This window comes from Rhinolophus ferrumequinum, chromosome 10, assembly GCF_004115265.2.
Source record: "Rhinolophus ferrumequinum isolate MPI-CBG mRhiFer1 chromosome 10, mRhiFer1_v1.p, whole genome shotgun sequence".
Lineage (NCBI taxonomy): Eukaryota > Metazoa > Chordata > Mammalia > Chiroptera > Rhinolophidae > Rhinolophus > Rhinolophus ferrumequinum.
The window spans coordinates 83,829,311-83,844,925 of NC_046293.1; positions in this window are offsets into that span (position 1 = coordinate 83,829,311).

Below are 15,615 nucleotides of genomic sequence, written 5' to 3' on the forward strand. Positions count from 1 at the left end.
TTTTTGGTTGCACAGTTTTGAATCCAGGTGACAATCAAAATGAAGAAGTGATTGTCCCTGAATGGTTTCTCTGAAGGGATTTAAAAAAAATTTAAAGCCTTTTTGTTTGTTTCAAATTCTCTAGTTGAAATCCTGTACTGCAAGAACTGCAAGAAATAAAACCTGTGAGCGGCCACTGTGCTGATGTAACGTAACGTAAATGTGTTCAGCGGGGCACTGTTTCCTAACTAGGCTGCAATTAAGCGAGTTCTTTAAAAAATGGATGGAACTTTTGATGTTTGACTAGCTGTATTTTCAATCTCCTTTTCTTGGTTTAAAACTAAGATTCTTTGTTTTCGTGTGCATTTAAAGCAGCTTGGTTGGCAAATAAATGCACTGGGAAAATAAATTATCTTGTACCCTGAATTCCATCATTTAAAGAGTCCAATATATCCATAGGCATATGATTTTTAATCAGAGATATTTCTGGTGGGCGAAGGGGTAAAGAAAAGAATTTGTCTACAGGTTTCTTTTATCCTAGGATGCCTCATGTCACCTAATTGTTTTTTTACAAAGCCATTGCTTCTCTAAGTAGTATTGATTTTGGTCTAATTAAACGTGTCAAGGAGAGGAAATGATCAACGGATTACTTTTTCAAAGCATTTATCCCCCAAGGGAATCTGCTCCTCTTTATCATCTCAAAGAGGCAGATACAGGAGTTAGGGGGAAAAGTTAAAATTTGAAATATTTCCCTCATCTTTTTTTCCCTCGTGTCTATAAATGAAAACCCAAGTTAAGGAACATTGTTTACTGGGTCTCTTCTCTAACTCCCGACATTATCATCACCTTTTGTTGCTGCTGCTGCTGCTGCTGCTGCGTGACCTGAACATGAGATGGCCTTCCTCAAGTATCTGGGTTTTAAATTCAGTTCATATCTCTTCAGGGAATTTGGCGTGGCCAGTAAGGAGTCACTGGCCCGTGGTCCCTGGAGACTTTATCAGCAAAGGCACTCACCTCAGGGGAAAGCAAACACAAACGTCTCAGATGGGCCCATGTTTCCAACCATCTCCTGGACTCTGGCAGCCTTTCCTGAGCCAAATCCCTCACTGTCAGACCGTTCTGTGACACTCAGCAATGGCTGAAGTTCTCATAAACCCCACGTGGATTGGGAGGAAAACCATTTTGAATGAATGATTTTCATGATCTCTAAAATTCAATAAACAGTATTTCTTAAAATTACTGGAAATTCACATATGATCAACTCGAGGGGAATTTAGTACCAAAGGTGCTCATTTCAAGACAGTTTCACCTAAGGGGGATCCCCCAGTAGGTTTCTGCAGCTCGGAAGTCAGGACATCTGTGAAACCAGTGCTCAGACTACGGGGTCTGTCTTTTAATTAGAAGAAGGGTCAGCTGCCATTTGTGAAGGGAACCCTTGGTGTCAGGAACTGTGCTTCTATGAGATATTTTTAATACGAGTATGAAAGGTAAGAACTAGGTAAAATTTTTTCAGATTAGGCACTTGAGCTATAAGAATGGAAGGTAACATGCCCTAGTCCACACAATTTCATAGGTATCATTTAAAAAATAGCATAGATTATGTAAAAAATCATCTTTGCAACGGAGTCATGTAGCTTATAGTGCAAATTTCTTTCATAGTCTAATGTATTCTTGATAATGAGGGATTTTGGAAAGTTAATTTATCGTTATGTCCTAGGATACTATTTATAAGTGTTCTTAGGTCCCCATTCATTTTATAGTCTAAATACTTATTTGCAAACATCATTGCCTTATTCCATGTGCTAATTTGTAGGGAGAAGTTTATGCATTGGGGCATTTAATTCATTTCTGCATTTTATCCAGGAAACGAGAGCCAGATGTTTTTGGACAGTTGTTATTTATTTTCAATAACAGCTTCAGTTAAGATATTGATTGGATGTTGCATCTTCTCCGGAAAAAGTAAAACTTTTCATACCCTACATCTCATCATATCTTAAAACTAACAAAAGGAAAGCTTGTTGAATGTCCTTTAATTTGTAGAAGGGGAGCCTGGGAAGGGGGACTCAATTACATTACCAGAGCTCTGGGTGAATGTCAATTCAAAGTGAAGGCTCCCCCTGAGAGCCAGGGACCTTGAGCAAAAGCGCTTTCTAGGAGAGTTTACTGCCAGGGTCAGGAAGAGGGCACAGTCATCCTGCACTTCTAAGCCGGGATCCTTGGATTCCATTTCAGGCAGCGACACTCCGCGAGTAAGAGGAGCTCGCTGAGCCCTGTCCACGTGTGTCTGCTGGCTCGCCTGCCTGTCTGGCATCTCTGCACAGGCCTCTTCCGCACTCCCTCACACGACCTTCCAAGCCAAATGAGCTGTCCTTCTAAATATGACCCTAACTCATGCAACAGCTGGTGGCAAGAGCAAAATAGACTGAGCTCATGGGAAGGGTATTTACTACTGAGTCCGTTTTGGTTTTTTTTTTCCTTTTCTTTTTTTATGACTACAAGATGTCTGGAAAATTTATCAGAAAAACTTTTTTTATAAAGATTTCATTCATAAAGGTTGCTGAGGGATTTCTCAGCTAGTTACAGTTTAGTATATCTCTTGGGAGGTATGATGGTCCAGTTTATTATTTCTTCTTCTCCCTGTCCCCAAGATTCAGGAAGATCGGAGGAGTCTGAGCAAGGAGAGAAGGCTATTATCTAACTACCCGCACTTTCCCTTAGAGATTCTGGCAAACTTCCTTGCCGTGCTCCGTTGATGTTCTTGGAAGAAGAGAGAACCACCGTATCTGTGAGAGAACTGGACCATACTTTGAAGATGCAAGCTTTCTGCCTTTACATGACTTTGAAATTGTCCTCGCTATGATCTGTGAGTCAAAGAAGTGATCTATTATACATTTAGGGAAGCACCTCAAAATCTGGCTCTGTGCAAATAAGGTACATTTCCTGCCTTCCTCATATGGTTTTGTTATGACTTAGGAAACTTGGAAAGATCTCAGTTAAACAACTGAGTCATGGTGAGTTCGTGCAGAACAGCTCATTTCACATGAATGTCATTTTCTTTCTTTTCTTTTCCTTTTGGTAGTTAGATCAGGGCAATCCCCAATGTACAGTGTATCTGGTTGTCAGCAAGGTACATGACAAACTCTGTTCTGGTCAGAGACTTGTTTAATGAATTAAAGTCACCTTGGGTAGAAATGGTTCATGTGTGCTGTTGAGCTTGGTCCTCAGTCCTACACCTGACTGGAGATCACAAAACTGGGAAGAGCAGGCAACATACTGAATGACAGGATTAGGTTCTGTAATACCTTAGGAGCCTGGCATGTGGGCCAAACCCAATATAACATTTAGCAATATTAAGTAATGAAATTATGCTTTTAAATTTAAAAATTTAATATCAATTTTGGGGTATGAGAGGTCAAGTTTAATACTGGTTTAAAATATTTTGGAGATTTTTTTTTTGTCCATCCCCAAATATAATGTAACCTCCAAAATATCCCAAGTCATCTTAATCTGAATTAATGATAAAAATGCCACCTATAATTTGTTGAGTACCTGGTATGTGCTAAGATTATAAAATTAAAATTATGAGAAAATGAAAGAGGTTAAGTAACCAGCACTGGGTCAAAATGGCTAGCAAACAGCAGAGACAAGACTTCAGTAAAGGATGGATATCAATAATAAAAAAATTTTCAAAGAACTTTGCATTGGTTATTGATATCACATATAAAGAATGTTAGTCATCTTAAGGAACCAAAATTAAATAAAAACACTAAAGACTGTCTGGAGAAAGTGCCTAGAGGAAGAGGACCAAAAAGTAGAGTCTGGAAGTTATACAGTAAAAGACAGTTAAAGATGATAAATATTGGACATGAAAAATGGAGATTTTTGAGGGATATAAGAGGTATCTTTAAATACCAAAGATCTAAAGTCAATTGGAAGCTAGAGAGAGGCAAACAGATTTTAACCCTAAATAAATATCCAACAATAAAAGTTTCTTTACAAGCAAGGGGAGAGAAAGTTCCAAAAAGGATTGAGAGCTTTCGGTCACTAGAAGTACTCAAGCCGATGGTGTTAGCCGTCCACCAGGGTTGTTCATGAGTGAAATTCTGCCTTTGGAGACTTTTCGCTTATTTGAGGAATTCTTCACTGGAGATCCATGGGTGAATTTCATGAAATCTTTGAATTCCTGTAAATTATATGCAAAATTATATATATATATCATCCTCTCTGGGGAGTTGGTTCATATATTTCTTCAGATCCTCAAAGCAATTCTATAAAATCTGCGAACCAATAAATGCAGTCCCTTTCAATTCTGCAATTCAGTAATTCTGTTTTGTAAAACCAGTCTTACCTTTCACAGAGGAGTACCCAACAGAGCAGTGTGATTAATTTAATGTTTGGGACAAAAGAGACTGAACAATTGAGGAAAACTTCAAGGTTTTTGAGCCTCGTAATTGAGAAGCTATTGATACCATTGGGAGATAAAGAAAATGAAGGAGAAGCAAGAAGTCCATTATCAGTGGAAGATAATTAAGTAGAAATAAATGGACAAACTGAAGCCTGTCTAAGATTCCAGTACTGAGTGTACTGAGTGTGTAATCCAAATATTCTTTTACATCATGGCAGAAAAATGCTGAAATCTAGAGATGTATAAATAGAGAAAAAGCCACTTGAAATTTAGAACCATGAAATGTTGTAACTCTAACTGGCCTAGAGATCACTTACTTCAGCCTCCTAATGTGACAATTGAAGAAAGCACATCTCAGAAAAACCAAGAGACATACTCTCTACCCTGGTACCCTGGTTGCCAACCTAAGTCTCTGTCTACAGATTTAAGAGGGGGTGGGGGGCAGGAATCCAGATTTCTAAAACATTCAAATCTTGAATAAAGATACCACTTAAATTTTCCGGGTTGGGTGGGTGGGTGGGGGAACTACATATAATACACAAAGATCCACTTTGTTATGGTAGAAGGCAAGAACATAACACTGCCCCTTAAGAGTTTTAAAGTATAAATTCCACCCTTCAGCATGCTCTGGGATGTTTTCACAGTGTTTTAACCTTGGTCTTCAAAGTCTGATTTACCTCAGGAAAATTACATAGCTTCTTCACCTATAAAGAACAAAGAAGCACATGACTGCGTTATTTAGTGTTACGGAATTAGTCTCATGAGTATTTGGATTTCCCTGTAGATGTTGTCTTGCCAGTTTCTAAGATCAGAGGGAGACTAGCTCTAGAAGCACTCATGCATAAGACAGTCTTTCGTACCATCTCTCCCCCTCTGATGAAAAGATTCATTCTATTCATTCTGTGCCATCTGACAATCTCCCAGGTCCAGTTCTGAGTCAGCAGGTCTTTAGTATATATAAACTTTCCACTGTTTCATTTTTTCAAATCCACTTGACAAGGTCAAGGTGGGGTTGAGACAAGAAAAATTTGGAACTAGTCCCATTTGAGACTTGTTTCCTGAGAAAGCAAACTGTTTTTCATAATCTGCAAGTTTATGGAAATTTGAAAACTTGACATGCAAGTTTTATGAGCGTGCGCACACGTGTGTGTGTGTGTGTGTGTGTGTGTGTGTGTGTTCATTTTTTAAGGGACTCAAATTAAATACAATTTTGGTTGGGGAGTTGCCGAAATGACTAGGGCATCAGCTAATATAATTTCAACTTTAACCCAAACATGGGCTCCATGTTTCAATTCATACTGAAGCTCTGTAATATATGGCGTTGGAGTAGAGAATGATCTCTTGGGAGAGGCACTATCCAATTAAAATTTAGTTTGCTGTCTTTAGGAAAGACACAAGCAGTTATATATCCTTTGAGAGGGTCTTAGGAAATACACACCTGAGCTTTAAATGGCTACTCATTTGACTGTGAAGTTGAATTTCAATTCATCTGGGAGTCAGAGCATAAGAAAGAATTCAAAGAACAACACTCTGATATTTCCTGGTGTGTTACCAGGGAGAAAAGAGCTCCTGGAAAATGAATGCCTTACACATTTACAGATACTACCAACCACTTAAAAAACAAGCCTATTGTTATGCGTAAAAGTCATTCCTTTTAGGGGAAGCCTAAGAGTATATTGAAATATGGCTGACATTTCAATCACAAAATAAGATTTTTAAAAAAAAACATCATGTTTAAGTTCTCTTAGATAAAAAAGAAAAAGGAAAGGAAAAAATCTATAACCCAGTATAAGCAATTCCAGACATTTCACCCATAAAATAATTCACAGGGAGCCATTATACTTCTAAACGCAAAAGCCATTAGCAGCCCTTTCTAATTCTCTTTAGTTCTGTAAGAGAATTATTGCCTATATTCCACAATCCCATATATTGTTTTCAAAAGACAAAAATACACAATAGGTTGAAGAGAAAATATAGACTAATACTTTCTATTTCATTCATTAGTTGATTACTAAGATGAAGCAGTCTCACAGTGTACAAGAGCTTCCCCACCCCCATTTCATTAGGCAATTCTTTCGCTTGCTTCTTTAACAAATGTAAGAAAGAAAAGCCACAATATTGCTTCCGAGCTACCCCGTCTCACTACGCTACCTTAAATTCTGAGCGAAACCAATATAACTGTTTCAATGTGAGACTACAGACAGATTGATGAAATACGATCAATGGATTTATCATACATACATATTTAGATACTTAAAGACTTTGTTTTAGGGGTGATTTAATTATGCCGCCCATTTATTCCTTCCACAAATTTGTTGGATACCGGATTTAGTTAAAGTAATGCAAGTTGATATAATAAATAAACCCCCAAATTTCAGTCGCCAAATTTTCATACCCTGAAGGTTTCATTTTAGGTCAAGAAACAGTGCGATTCAAGTGCCTGATAGGATTCCAGGAGACAGAATCTCCTGCATCCTGTATCCACACCACCTTTGAGAGCCCCAGAGTCCTCTGCATTTATCCAAGATAAGGGAAAAGAAGCTTGAGAAGTCTCCCCTCTTGGTAAGCACCATCTGCTCACATAACCACATGTAGATGCAAGATGGTTGAGAAATGTGTTTCCCGGTGGGGAAGCCACCTCCCAATGACAACTTCACACTCCAAAAGTGGTTAGTCACAACACCTGTACTAAGGCACTGTGCTGGGCATTGGGGAATTTTGAAAAATAGATCAAACTGGGATCTAGTCTTCCAGGAGCAGGCACTTGAGCAAATTTTTTCCAAGTATCCTATTTCTTTACCAGTACTTCTTGTATATATATTAAAAGTTTGTTGTATGTCAAGCTCATTGTGTGTCCGAGCCCCAGTGTGTCGGTGGTATTTCAGGACTCAAACCCTGTGTGTGTGTGTGTACACATCATGGTCTTTTCTCTTAACCTCCGCAGTCTTGTAATCACTGGGTGCAGGAGCTCAAGTCTGCTTGTTCTTACCACAAGGCAGAGTCCACAGCAGACAATGAATGAATGTGTATTCTATTAAAGAGACCCCTGGCACCTACTGCTGGGGTAGTGATTGTCACACTAGGGCCTGATTTCAATGCCTAAAAAGCTGTACTTCCAAACACAGTTACCTATAAAAGAAAGTTTTTGTAAAATATGAGGTGCCTATACTAATATATGATTAATCATTTAAAACGTTGAGTCAACTGAAATGGAAGTGCTGATTTATGTGAGTAGATGGGTATATGAGCATTAGTGGGGGGAAAAATACTCAAAAGAGAGAGCAAAATGCCCAGGATAGGTTAGCACAAGACTTTAACCAGAATGTTCTACCGTATTCTCCCTGTATATCTACCCTCTAACTTGCAAAGTGGCCTTGCTTCATATGACCCAGTCCCAATTTGACAGCTTTTCATCTCGATGAAGAAAGGATTCCTCTAATTGTTGCTTCCTATGGCACATCCCCCAAGTTTTAGGAGCAAGGTTGTAAAAGAAGGAATTCCAGATGTGGAACAGTTCTTAGCCTGGAGCAGAAAAGGAGTGGATTCTAGTAAGGGATATAATTCATGTGCATAAATAATTTGAATACAAGGTAGAATTGGGGTAGAATAATCTATACAATGTAGACGACATTCTATCAGAGGAGAGAGATTCTCACTGTTTTGCAAATGAAGTGAACTTTTAGCTAAGACTTTTAGAAACACGTAAAATTAATTGTGTTGACCAAGTTTAGAGAAAATAGGAATTGCCATTTAGAAGCATATGATCTATTCAGGTACTCAACCAACTCTATGGAAGCTGTAGTATAAAGTGCAAAGGAAAGAGCGGGACTGTAAAAATGTGCAAGACAGCATCGACCCTCATGCAAGTCAGCAGCTAAGAGCAAGTACAGATGAGAATACCCAATGTGTATGGAGCGCCCACTTGTGCCGGGCTACGTGCTAAGTGCATCGTTTGCATTATCTCATTTCGCATTAATGCCCTTAGCCAGATGCCTGGCACAGAAGAAGTGCACGATAGTGATAGCTGTGATTGAAATGCCAATTTTATCTGGAGGTTATTATTACCTCTGCTTTCAAAATAAGGGAAGTAAGACATGGTGAGGTTAGGGGATATATCTAAAGCCCCTTAGCTGGAAAATCAGACATCTATACATGGAAAGTTCGATAACAATTAGAGTATTCTGAGAAAACGGTGGCCTGAGTACCCTAACTTTCCCCGCTCCTGGCCTCCTCCCTTCTAATTTCAGTCATCTTCCAGCTACTTATCTTAAGAAGAACATGTCATGGGGTACAGTGATAGGAAATGCCTGGAGGATGTGTGCAAGACCTCCCATCTGTGGGGGTCCACCTGGAGAGAGCCAGCGATGAGCTGACTTCCATGTATCAATAATGATGAAATGGAGGGGCTTCCTAGATAGAGTGCTGCCCTGGGGGGATTTGTGAACCCCTAAGGGACAGTGTGCCAGCTTGAGGGATGATCTTGGGGGCACCTGCTGGTCTCCTTGGCTTTGGATGAGTTTGGATGCTGTTGGACAGATGGGCTCAGATTCTCTCTGCCTTTGAGGCTGATCAACTACCTTGCAGCTTTGTGGGGAAGTGACTTCCGCTTGACACCCTAGCTGCTGCAGACAATTTGCCACAAGAGACCCAGACTGCTGTATCCCCCACTTCCTGTAAGTCAAGGTTCCTCAATGCTAAGCCGGGCAACTGGAGCAAGGGGTCAGCAGTGAGAACAATGAACATCTCAAGGGGACCCAGTAGTCAGACCGAGGAATAACAATACACAGATCGAAATGAATATTCTTCTGCTAAAATCGAGAAGGCCAGAGGAGACACATAGTCACTTTAACGAAGAATAAAAAGCTTACAGAAATGGGGGTGGGGAGGGCTGAGGAGGGAGAGAGCATTAAAATATTTTTCCAGCACTTAAAAACATAATTGTAAATTTTTTAAAATTTAATCCAGTTAGAGAAAGGAGGGTCCCAGGTGAGGAAGGCGCCCTAGCCCTGTGAGGCAGTAGAGTATGTGGAAAAAGCCAATTGCGTACTTTTGATTCTCAAATTGAACTGATCATTAGACTTACCTGGGATGTCTGTTAAAAACAGAGATTTTTCAACTTACCCAACCCTTATAAGTCAGAAAATCTGGAAGGAGGGCCAAAGAAACTGCCTTTTAGTTTAAGTGGGCACTGGTTTTGTTTGATGAGCACTGGTGATTGGGAGCCACTGAGATTGGAGGCAAATGTTGAATGAGTTAGATCCCCAAGTCTTCAGAGTGTGGTTAGAAGGGAGCTGGAGGGGGCTGTAAGCGGGGGAGCATTCACAGTTAATGGCTTTCAAATAGGAAACAAAGATTGATGAATGCTTTGTTTGCATGATCCCAAGTTTTCATGGAGTGTAATAACAAACATTTGTCACGACTGTAGATCAAATATCATCTAAAACTTTCATATGTATAAGTCTAGCCTTAAATAATATAAAACACATTAATAAAAAGTTGAAGTACTACAGTTTTACAAAAGTTTAAAAAGCCTGGCTCCATCTAGTTCACATCTCACTGTGTGTGTGTGTGTGTGTGTGTGTGTGTGTGTGTTTAATAACTGTTAAACACAGCTAAACTTAACAGTTAAATTTTCGCAGTCTTACTTTTTTAACCACTGACAGTAACAATGGTCCATTTCTCTCCCAATGTTCCATTTCAAGAAAGATGGATCACTGTTTTAGCAAAGTATGAGGAAACAACAATAGGAATAAATGGAGTTGGAGTGCTTGGAAGACAAATGTGGAGTGGTGTGTGCTATTTGATAGAATCAGCCTTGCATACTTTTCTCCTACATTTCCTGAACTACTCCTACCAAGGGAGACAACACAGCGCTTCTTGGCTTTTTCCCGTTCAAATGGCTGCTTCAGAGTCAATGATGTAAAATAACAGGAATGAAAGGACTCATGGATCAAGAATGACGGTTCCTGATAACTTCCAGTAGGTTATTCCCTTGGAACTGTTTTGTTTTTTGTTTTTTTTCCAGGAGGTATGATGGATTTGAACTAATACATTCAAAAATGTTCACCTCGACTCTTATTTACTGAAGGCAGTCAAGCTCCATGAGGCTGACCTTTCTACTTATGAGACCCACAGCGTGACTACTTCCTCAAGAGTAATGAGTCCAATATTTCTCTGCCTCAGAACCCAGAACACCAGTTTCATGCAATACTCTGCAATAAACAAAAAGCTTTCTTTAATCAGATTTGGGATGGGATGCACACACTGTCCCCTCTCAAAGTGCCACAAGACACGTTAGCATATCTGAGCTTCTGAGGGCCCTGAAGCAGAGAAACCATTTTAACTTCATAACTCTGAATTTCCAAATCTTATTTAATTGCTTGTATTGAGTTGCCAGGGCTGTCTTACCAAAGTACCACAAGCTGGGTTGTTTAAACAACAGAAATTTGTTGTCTCACAGTTCTGGAGGCCAAAAGTCCGAGATGAGGAACTAGTTCCATCTGAGGGCTGTGAGAGAAGGAGTTGTTCCAGGCCTCTCTCCTTGGCTGGAAGACGGCCATCTTCATGGCGTTCTCCCTGTGTATCTGTCTGTATCCACATTTCCCCTTTTGGTAAGGACAATGGTCATATTGGATTAGGGTCCATCCTAATGACTGCACTTTATCTTGATTACCTCTATAGAGACCCATTTCCAAATAAGGTCACATTCTGACGTACTGGGTGTTAGGACTTACATATGAATTTGGGAGGGATGGGGACACAATTCAACCCATCACACCATTGAACCTTTGGTTCAAATGTCATCTAACAGCCTGTCATCTCATATCCTGTCATCTAACATCCTAATATTTGGGGAAATGTCAATGTGGTCTCACAAGTACCCAGATCTGCCTCAGTAGTTCCCAAATGCCATTTGCACAATATACACAGAATCACTGAGGGTGCTTTTTATAATTCTGGATTCTTGAGTCTCACTTCCACAAACTGAAATCTACTATTCTAGAAAGGATCTCAGGCACTTGCAATTGAAAAATCTTCCCCAAAGATTCAGACATATAACCAGATTGGAGTTCTATAGTCAGTTAGCACTCACTTACTATTTTTAGACTTGATTTGGGCCAGAAATCTCAGAATAGCTGCATAAGAATTGAATTGTACCTCTTCTTAAAATAGTATGAATAGGAATGTTTCCTCATCTCTGTTTTTATAATATCTTGTATCTTCCTCCATCATGATACAAATTACCTGATGTGCACGTAGAGACCCTGTTTTATCCATCTTTTTATTCTCAATGATTTCCATTGAGCTGGCACATAACGAGCATTCAATGTGTGTTTATTAAATGAATAAGTACCTGAAGCAAAACACATTGCTTCAATTATTGTGCACAATTGTTTTATTGTTTAAAAAGTTATTGATATTGACATCTCCCCATCCTTAAGAGATTTCATCTACTCATAAGATTTTAAAACATAACCTATGCCACCTTCCTTTCTCCCCCCTTTTACTCTAGTCTTTAGTTTTCAGAACACTTCATACTCTTTCTAGCCTCTCTTCTTTGTACATACATGCTACGTTGGGACTCTTCTCTCTGCCATCTTCTCCCACCCCACATCCAACTGACACCACTAATTCCAAACTAATATTTGTCTCGTTCTGTCCTTCAAATATGAAGTAGGGGCCTGTTAAACATTTCCATGTAGTGCTTTGATTTTCCATCGAGACTTTGATTATACTTAAATAGTTCAATGGCTGCTTTCATTGCCAGAATCTAAGCTACATGTAGGATTCATGTCAGTTGTGCTCATTTTTGAAACAACAGAAACTTGCACAGAGTAGGAGCTCAAATATCAATGGAGTAGCTACATACTTTTGGCAGTGACATGCTTTTCTCTACCATTAAACTGGTAGCTTCTCTAGAACAGGGACTCAGTTGAATTCATTTTCTATTTTTACCTGGAAACAGAATGGTTTTCAATAAATTTTTCGAAAATTATTAAGGCTTTTGTTTACTTGTGTCTTTGTTTACTGTTGCCTAGATGAAAGCCTGAGATAGAAATTTAGGACAAAGGTAAATGTTGATGAAAATATAAAAATAGATTTGTTCTTTCTTGTTATTACAGCCCAAACTTAAAATATGTGTAAAATAAAAATAAACCAGAAAATATTTAATGGCATCAAGGCAACCCAGAAGCTGATGTGCTTCTACAAAGCAGACGGTAACAGTAAGTGAAATAACAGTTTCCAAGTGAGTTTTCAGATTGCCAAAAGATCATTTCAAATACAGCTCTGGCAGACATCTTCTTGTCGAGAAACTGGAGCACGTGTCAAAAGGTGATTCCACCAATTCCTTATTTCTAAAGACAGAAACCCCAAAGAGACACAACAGCTGAGCACATCGGGGATGGGGCAATGCCCGACTTCACCTTACGTAAGTGATCGGAACTTGACGTGTCGTCTCCCTCTCTTCCTGAGGATGACGCTCAGCTTCTTACCTCTGTTGTAATGTTTTGTTCTTTCAGTGACAACCTGCAAAGGACAAGTTGTTTCTTCCCATAATATTGAAAATTGGCTTTCTGGTAACTTGCTGTCCCTACTTGTAAGCAGTTATGGAAGCTAAGGGGAACAGGTACGTATTTGTCTGGGGAAGGTGGAAATGTGGTTTTTGTCTCCTCCCAATTTCCCCAGTGTAGCTGGTCACAAGGGCATGGAGGAGAAATTTTGCTTTGGACCGAATTGCCTCCTTAGAAGGAAAGAGGTTGTGATCCCATCCATTTTCCTGGAAGATTAAATGGATTTTTGACATCGTTAATGGATTGGGATAATATCAACTGAGGTCTCTTGGCAGTGAAAGGGACCAAAAAAGTGGGGGGAGGGGCTGTCTCTTAGGGAAAGTGTGGCTGGACTCGTGATAAAGCTTCCATCAGGGCTTAGGTTTCTGGCACAGAGTGGCTAAGACTGGAAGTATCTCCACAGATAAGTATGACAGCATTAGGAAAATTAGGCCTTTTGAGAGACTGAGATCATCCTCACTCGAATAACCACCAAGGCCCTGGCCCAGCGCCATCATAGCAATAGATACCCGCACACCAACTTCACAGGTTCTCCACCGAGATACTGGGAAACCCACAGCCTTTCTCTGATGGATCAGGGGCCCCTCCTCTCTGGCCACCTGGGATTTCTAAGCAGCACTGGCCCACCTCTTTGTCTCTGATAGGTTCCTGGGATTCACACAAAGAAAAGAGGAAAGTCTCAAGGAAAAGAAAAGTGAAAGTTTAGTGATCAGTTAGTTATTTTTTTATTGTGTTAGCCTTTTTTTTTTAATAGTCCAGACTTATGAATAGACCATTTCGACCACAGTGGAAAAGAATGAATTATTGGTACTGTATAGTTTCTTACTACTGCCATAACAAATTATCACAAACATAGTGGCTTAAAACAATAGAAATTCATTCTTCAATAGTTCTGAGGTCAGAAGTCCACAGTGAATCTTAGTAAGCTAAAACTGAGGTGTGGTCGGGGCTGCATTGCTTCTGGAAGCTTCAGGGATGAATGTTTTGTTGCCTCTTTCAGCTTTTGGAAGCTGTCTGCCTTCCTTGCCTGGTGGCTTCTTCCTTCATCTTCAAAGCCCACAATGTAGCATCTTTAAAATCTCCCTTTCTCTTCTTCCTTCCCTTCCCCCTCTCCCTCGTTTCTAGAGTCACATTTCCTCCTCCTTTTTTATCTGAGCCTACTGCCTCCCTTTTCTGAGGATGCTTGTGATTACCTTGGAGCCACTCAGAACATTAAGATACTCTCCCCATGTCAAGGTCTATACTCTTCATCACATCAGCAGACTTCCTTTTGCCATGTAAGGTCACATACTCACAGGGTCCAGGAACTAGGATGTGGACATCTTCTGTGGGGGCACATTATTCTGTCTACTGTAAGCTCCCTTCATTGTCTTAGCAATGAATGTATTATCAGCACCCATCATCATCATCTTAGCAGACAGCAGGGCTCTTTAAAAGGGCACTCACTGGTCAAGACAGGGAAACGGGAAACGAGACTTAAGTATGAAGTATTGTTAGTGCAATGGCCAAGACTTGGTGACTTTGGATTCTGGGTTTAGAGAGCTGGCCCGGATGTAAGTGCCCTTAACTAAGGTCAGAAATACGTGAGAAGGATTTGGGAAAAAAATAGGATTTTTAGATATTCTCAGTTTGAGATATATTATAGCATAAATTAATCCAGTACCGGATACAAACATCTTTAAAATATATGACCGTGTGTCATGATATATTTTGTAAGGGTTTGGTGTATATGCTGATGTACATTATAAGCTAATATAGTTCAGATAAAGACTATCATGGCATTAAAGCCATGCAGACTGCAATGCAGGTAACTTCCATGTCAATTCACTTGTCATCTCGGCTTCAATCCCACACCAACCAAGATGCAGAGGTCATCTTCACATATTTCCATAAGAATCGTAAACAAGGGACCTCATGTGATTTTTGTAGTTTTTCCTGAAGATGTGTGGGGCCATGAGATGCTGTCACAGTGCATCTATAGAGTTCTTCCGTGTCCCTCCTCTTTTTGCAAAGTTACTCCTCTATTATTTGAAGGTATGGGCCAACCAACACTCAAGCTCTGTAAATTTGCCTCCAAAGAGATTTACTCTGAAGCCATCAACACATAAGTTTCAGGCTCTACTTGCACACTCCTCCTGAGTTCTGGGAGTCATAGGGAGCTGCAGAGTGTTCTAGGTGGAGCAAGAAACCAGGCGGTGAATGTGAATCATTTCTGGGAAAATGCCTCAAGAGATTTCAGGAGCAAGAGACCTGCATCTTTAAGGCTTTAGTTATTTGTGTGTGTGGTTTCTCTTTTTATTCTAGATATTCACTTTTGAACCAGATTTTGAATTCATAGTTTTATCTTCTCTCAAAAAGGGCCCTCAATTTCTATAAGCTTCGAACTTTACAAAACCAGTCTAGTCTGCCTAAATGGATTTATAAGAGCACTTACCAAACAAAGATGGATCTCCTTCCTCCATAAGGACTTTTCATACAGGACTCCTAGATAAGCACGTTGTTGCATATAATTATGTATAATTAATATTCCTGCACCTATACCATGTTGGCCAAAGTTGTCCATGTCCAATTCATTCGTGTGTCCTTGGTGCTCAGAAAGTTACCAAGTGTTCAGCCGGAGTTTTTATAACAATGTACCGATATATTAAGTAAAGGGAT